The sequence below is a fragment of the Narcine bancroftii genome, chromosome 6, assembly GCF_036971445.1.
Source record: "Narcine bancroftii isolate sNarBan1 chromosome 6, sNarBan1.hap1, whole genome shotgun sequence".
Classification (NCBI taxonomy): Eukaryota; Metazoa; Chordata; class Chondrichthyes; order Torpediniformes; family Narcinidae; genus Narcine; species Narcine bancroftii.
The window spans coordinates 23,050,992-23,056,936 of NC_091474.1; the positions used below are offsets into that span (position 1 = coordinate 23,050,992).

Here is a 5,945-nt window from a genome sequence, read left to right on the forward strand (position 1 = left end):
GCAAACCTCTCCACTCCAGGTCCCCGATGTATAGAGGGGATCACCAATGTGCTGAACTATTTTTCTGCCTAGTCCCACTGACCTGTACCTAGTCCATAGCCCTCCCTACCCCTTCCATCCATGTACCTGTCCAAATACTTTTTTTGAATATTTTATTTAATCAACATATACAGGAACATAATAAGTAAGAATGATACGTAACCATAATATGACATTAACAAATATATGCTGAAGATCTATGGAAAAAAAATTAAAAACTAAAATCTACTTCTTAAATATTAAAATTGAGCCCACATTCACCACTTCAGCTGGCAGATCGTTCCACACTCCCACCACTCTCAGGATGAAGTAGTTCCCACTCGTATTCCCCCTAAACTTTTTCCCTTAACCCATGTTCTCTAGTTTGTATCTCATCTACTCTCAGTGGAAAACACCTATCTACATCTACTCTGCCTATAACCCTCATAATTTTAAATACCTCTATTAAATCTCCCCAAATTCTTCTACATTCCAGGAAATAAAGTCCTAACCTTTTATTTTTAAAAAGGCCTATAGCATGGTACCAGGCCATTTTGCCCCACGAGTCCATGCCACCCAATTTATATCCAATTAACCTACACCCTCGGTACATTTTGAACGGTGGGAAGAAACTGGAGCCCCCCCCTGGGGAAAATCCACACAGATATGGGGAGAATGTTCAAACTCCTTAAAGACAGCACAGGATTCAAACCCTGATCCCGAATGCTGGCGCTGTAAAGACTTTGCACTAACCGCTACGCCAACTGTAACCTTTCCCCGTAACTCTATTCCTGAAATCTGGGCAACGTCCTAGTACTTCTTCTCTGCATTCTTTCAATCTTATTGATATCATTCCAGTAGTTAAGTGTCCAAAACTGCACACAATACTCCAAATTCGACCTCAGCAATGTTTTGTACAAATTTACCATAACATCTTAACTCCTAAATACAATACTTGGATATACGAAGGCCATCTCGAGGTTTCATTGTTACTGAATTCACCAGATAGAACTCTACTCAAGGGCTGCTGCCAATTGGGTCAAAGATGGTCTATCAGCTCGCATTAATCAGAAACTGTCCTGTAATCACCATTCCACTAACAGCTAACTGCTTGCCTGCAACTTTGAGCACTTGTACATAAAGAAAAATCAATGCCGACCCCAAAAAATTTAAATCGCAGCTCAAAGACTCCTCCTTAAATCTTCAATAATCTATTGGTTAGTAAATGATAACAGTCACAGAACAACCAGCATTTTGTCCAGTAAAACATGAAAGGCTGCAGACACTGTGAATGAAGTAAAAAACACAATGCTGGAAAAACTTAGCAGGTCAGGGTACTTTATAAAGCAAAAATAACAATACATCAAGGTATGAGCAGAGTGTAGGCATTTTGTATTGTTCGAGTGTCTGTCTACATTTTCCTTATACCTTGGTGAAGGGCTCAAGCCTGAAACACCGGTTACATATCTTCATCTTTGCTGTATATATAGTACACTCTTTGACCTGCAGAGTTTCTCCAGTGTTGTGTTTTTAAGGAACAAGAAACTTGGGTCACTTGAACCAACTATGTAAGAAAATACCCTTAGACAATCACAGATGGGTCAGATCGAACACCACAACCAAACAGGACATGAAAGGCATCTTTAAAAGAGAGAGCAAGGGTCAGTTATCTTCAAGATTCAATTTATTGTCATGCAATAAAAACAGAGTCATATTACATGGAAATGCTTTTGCCTGCTGTAATTGCCTGAAGCGCTTCTTAGTCAGAGAAAGAGAAGCAAAAAAGACTAATACCCAGAGTCACCGTGTGTCCGTATTTTCACCTCCAGCACTCCCACAGCCTTTGCAGCCACACAGAGTCCAGTCCAAACCATTGACAACCCAATCTCCAGATCCGAACCTCTGACATGATCAGGAACCTTTCAGCATCCCAGTTCCGATACCTGGTATCCCTTCAGCTATTTTTGAGTCAGTCTCCAGCAGCCTCCAGTCTCAAGTCTGCAGCCCGACACAAGACCCCTGAAATCAGTGTCCAGCTGCCACGAGTGGCCAGCAGCCCACCACGTGTATGGGTCTTTCAGCCTCAGAGCCCCACAATGGTTCGCCACCATGGTTACTGACCCATGGGTCGTCTCCTCTGCTTCTCCTTCCCAAATGGGAAGTGGTCTCCCCGTTTTCTGGTGCCCTGCCCCAGTCCTCCGGTCCAATGGAGTCTGCCACCCCTTGTAGCTATTGCCGATCATAGGCGCCGCCATCTTGGGGGCAGACCCTGTGGTCATGGGATTTTAAATAAAACTACCATCGGCTCCTTTTACGGGCCGTTCAAAACCTGTGCGGAGCTGATGGCCATTGTCAGGGCGGTTGGACTCCGCGAGAGCACTACATCTCTGCTACTCGCTCTCCGTGGGTCGGAACCAGTGGCAGCACTGCCATTAAAGTGGCTCCAGCAGCACTCCCATTTGGGACATTTTACAATCTACCTAACCCTTTAACACCCCTAACAGAATGCCCCGGCACACTTGCCCCTTTGCTTGCACCTAATTTCCTGTTATTGCACTAATCTCAAAACCCTGCTTTCTAAGAGCCAGCAATTTTTTTTTTAAGGTCACATCTCCTCTGTCCAACTTTTTATAACTGGGCGTTTGATGAGTTCAGTCGGAATAAGAGAAACTTCTTCCAGAGGCAGGAAAAATAACCAGAAGGCACATGTTTACCATAACTTATGAGGATGTTTAAATAAAAACTCTCAAAAGAGACGCTGTGATCCAAATCACTTGGTCCAGAGTCAGTGGTAATAGATTTCATCAGAAAGCTCAAAGGAGAAATGTGTGAATACTTGAAGTCTAGGGGACAAAGGGAAATGTTGGCCAAGGGAAAAGAGAGACTCAATGGATAGCTTGTTCAAACAGCCAGCAGCGACACAATGGGATAGATAGACTCCTTCTGTATGGAGGAGGAGGTATGCACAGCATTGACCACTGCCTTGGACAGATGGTAGACTGAGAGGAAACCTTGAATTCCAATCTGAACCATAGGCTGTGCTGCAAGAGGTTGTTTCACTGGCTTATGGAAACTATCATGTACCGATTAGTCAAACATAGTGTCTGTGTGTGGGGTGGATGGGAAAATTACTGGAAGAGGCCACAAGATGATTTGAGGAGGGGATTCATAAAGAGAAGGAGAGGAGAAAGCACACAAGCCCAAGGGATGGGGTTAGCCCATTCCAGTGGCAGGGAAGAGCACCAAGAGGTGAAGGAGCTGTGCCCTGAGGGATGGGAACAGCCCCAGAGGTTGGGGTGGGACATTGAAGCCATTAATAGAATGAAGTAGTGAAGTCCAGAACTTGGTGTGTTACCCTAACAAAATTGAGGAGGGGTCCAGGATAGGGAGGGAAAATTATGAGTTATTTTTTAAACTTTAGAGATACAGCAATAGTAACAGGTCCTTCTGGATCATATGTCAATGTTGCTGCTAATTACACTCCAATTAATTTACAATCCCCAGTATGTTTTTGAGGGTGGGAAGAAACTGAAGCACCCGAAGGAAACCCACGCGGACACAGGAAGAATGTTCAAACTCCTTGTAGCGAGTGACAGATTCAAACCCAGGTTGCTGCTACTGTAAAAGTGATGCACTAACCACTAACGTTAGTTTGGGGAGGAATCACAGAGGGTGCTGCTGGCCCAGGGAGGTTCTGGGATGGGAGGCGAAAGTCGGTGAACTCTTGGAGAGGGTAGGGAAAGGAAACCCAAAGGAGAGAAGGCTGCGTGAAGGGAGTGGGTCCAAAGGCAGGGACAAACTCAAAGGGTTTGGGCAGCAGCTGGGGGGGGGGGGGGGAGGGAATGGGGAAGGAGAATGGCAAGACGATAGGGGAAATTGCAAGACGGTAGGGGTTTAGAAATGGGAAGTGTAACAGGTGATTCCAGAGCAATGGACACAGATTCAGTCCTCTTATCTAAGAAAGGATATTCTACAGTTGGAGGCAGTCCAAGCGAATCACTGGGCTAATTCCTGGGATGAGATTATTTTTATCAGTAGGGACTAAAGACACCAGCACTAGAATCTTCAGCGTTTCGAAGAATGGTGGGTAATATTAATGAAACAAACAAAAATCTAAGGGAGGGCAGGTCGAAACACGCGGGGTTCGGGGAAGGAGTGAAGCCCATGGGACTGGAAGAGGGATAAAGCCCAGGAAGGGGCTCAATCCCATGGAGTAATGTTGGGTGTCACACCCAGGAAGAGGGCTCGCCAGATCCCGCGCGCAGCCCCTATCTATTTGTTTGTGACGTATGCCGGTAATTCAATTCGACTGTGACGTGCGCCGGTGTATCAAATTGATCGTGACGTGTGCCAGTGTATCGATTGGCTGCTGCAACAAACCCCGGCGGTTTATAAATAAATAAATGGGCATCCAGCCCGCGGGTACCAGAAGTCCCATGTAAACGGGAGCGGGCCGTTCAACCTGCCTCCTCCCCTCCCGCATGCAGTGTGTACCTCGCTCTGTCCATGCTGCCGCCTCCGCTGTGACGACTCTTTTTTTCCCCCTCCCTCTTCAATTACCAACTCCACAGGGGGAGAAAAAAGGTTCCTTTTCTTCTTCGAGAGGGGTAGTTAAGTTCCAAAAAAACCGCCTATCAGTCTCGATGAGTCGGAGGGGGATGGGGAATTAAAAGGAGAAAGCAATAAACACACAATCCGGGTGGGATTCAGCTCTGCGCCCTGCAACCAAACACTTCTCCCTGGAAGGGAGGGAGCTGCCTCTAAGTCCGCCCACTGGGCCTTCTGATTGACTCTTCCATATAACGCGAGTCTCCCATTGGTTGTTAGCGAACCGTCAATCAGAAGCAAGTTAGAGCGCACGGCGTTTTTTTTTACCGCCCTGGGTTTTTCCCCCCTCTCTCCGTCTGGCCGGAGTTCGGAGCCCGGGAGGGAGGCCGGGGGTAGATCACCCGGGACACGAGAAGGGGTGGGTGCCCGGGAGATCAGGGTCCGGTACCGGGAGGATGAGGGTGGGTACGGGAGGGAAACCGGGATCCGGTACCGGGAGACTTGACCCGGCTCTGGGTCACGAGCGGGGTTTTGGCTGTTTCTCCCCTGGGTTGTGCCCCCTTCCCACCCCCCGGCGGGGTGGGTGGGAGTCGGGCGGGAAGAACATAGAGAGGATAGACCAGCGTGGATCATTTACCGGATTGGCCTGGATCAGATCTCTGTTCCCCTTCTCCGACCTCCGCGCTCTTTCTCTTCTGTTTCAGGCTGCCCTTCCTCCCTTTCAACTGCTGCTAACCCTCCCCTCCCCGCCGCAGCTCTCCTGGCGCATGCGCGGCAACCGCTGGAACGTCGAGACAAGGAAATGTCGGGAGTCTCGTGTATCCACTCGAGAGGGAGGGAGTTCAATATTAATACTGATCAAAGCTGTATAGGAAGACGCCGTTTCGGTTCCTTTCTCCTTGTAAGAGTTATTATGCATTTCAAAACTAGACGTTAAAGGAAAAATAATATTCAGCCTACTGGATTTAAAAAAAATAAATTGTATTCATTAAAACATTACAAATGCAAAAGCACTCTTGACGTTTAGCCATAGTTCTAGATATTGTCAGCTGTATATAAACCATCCTTGCCACTCATGCATGCAGCCTCCCAGACCCAGAACAATACAAACTTCAAGTGCTTTTTAAAAAGCGGGTAGAGCCTTTCAATATCTAGTGACAGCCGGAAAGCTCCGCCGACTTTTTGAATCGCTCGACAAAAGGATACGCCTGGGCCATTTATGAATCTCGGTAGGATTGAAAGCGCTCGGGAAACTGTTCAACGTGATGTGAAATCCACCACGTCAATGTGTTCCCGGCGGCGTAATTTTCAGGCGCCGAACTGAAGACACGTGGGGCGCACGCAACTAGAGATTTAAATCATAATGAGACGCAGTTATT

The 5,945-nt window shown here is 47.1% G+C and overlaps 1 protein-coding gene across 11 annotated transcripts in view; it reads right to left on the reverse strand.

Moving 5' to 3' along the window:
- Nucleotides 1-5,417, reverse strand: part of LOC138735814 (PHD finger protein 20-like) — a 66,367-nt gene extending 60,950 nt beyond the window's left edge. For 3 of the 11 annotated variants that reach the window (XM_069884285.1, XM_069884284.1, XM_069884282.1), the window contains exon 1: nt 4,513-4,792. The gene's annotated coding sequence lies outside the window, so the exon portion shown is untranslated. Of the gene's footprint in view, nt 1-2,732; nt 4,310-4,444; nt 4,464-4,512; nt 4,793-5,203 lie in introns of those variants that run through there. The other 8 variants (XM_069884286.1, XM_069884281.1, XM_069884275.1 and 5 more) reach the window with 5 other exon arrangements.
- Between the last annotated feature and the right edge of the window lie 528 nt (nt 5,418-5,945).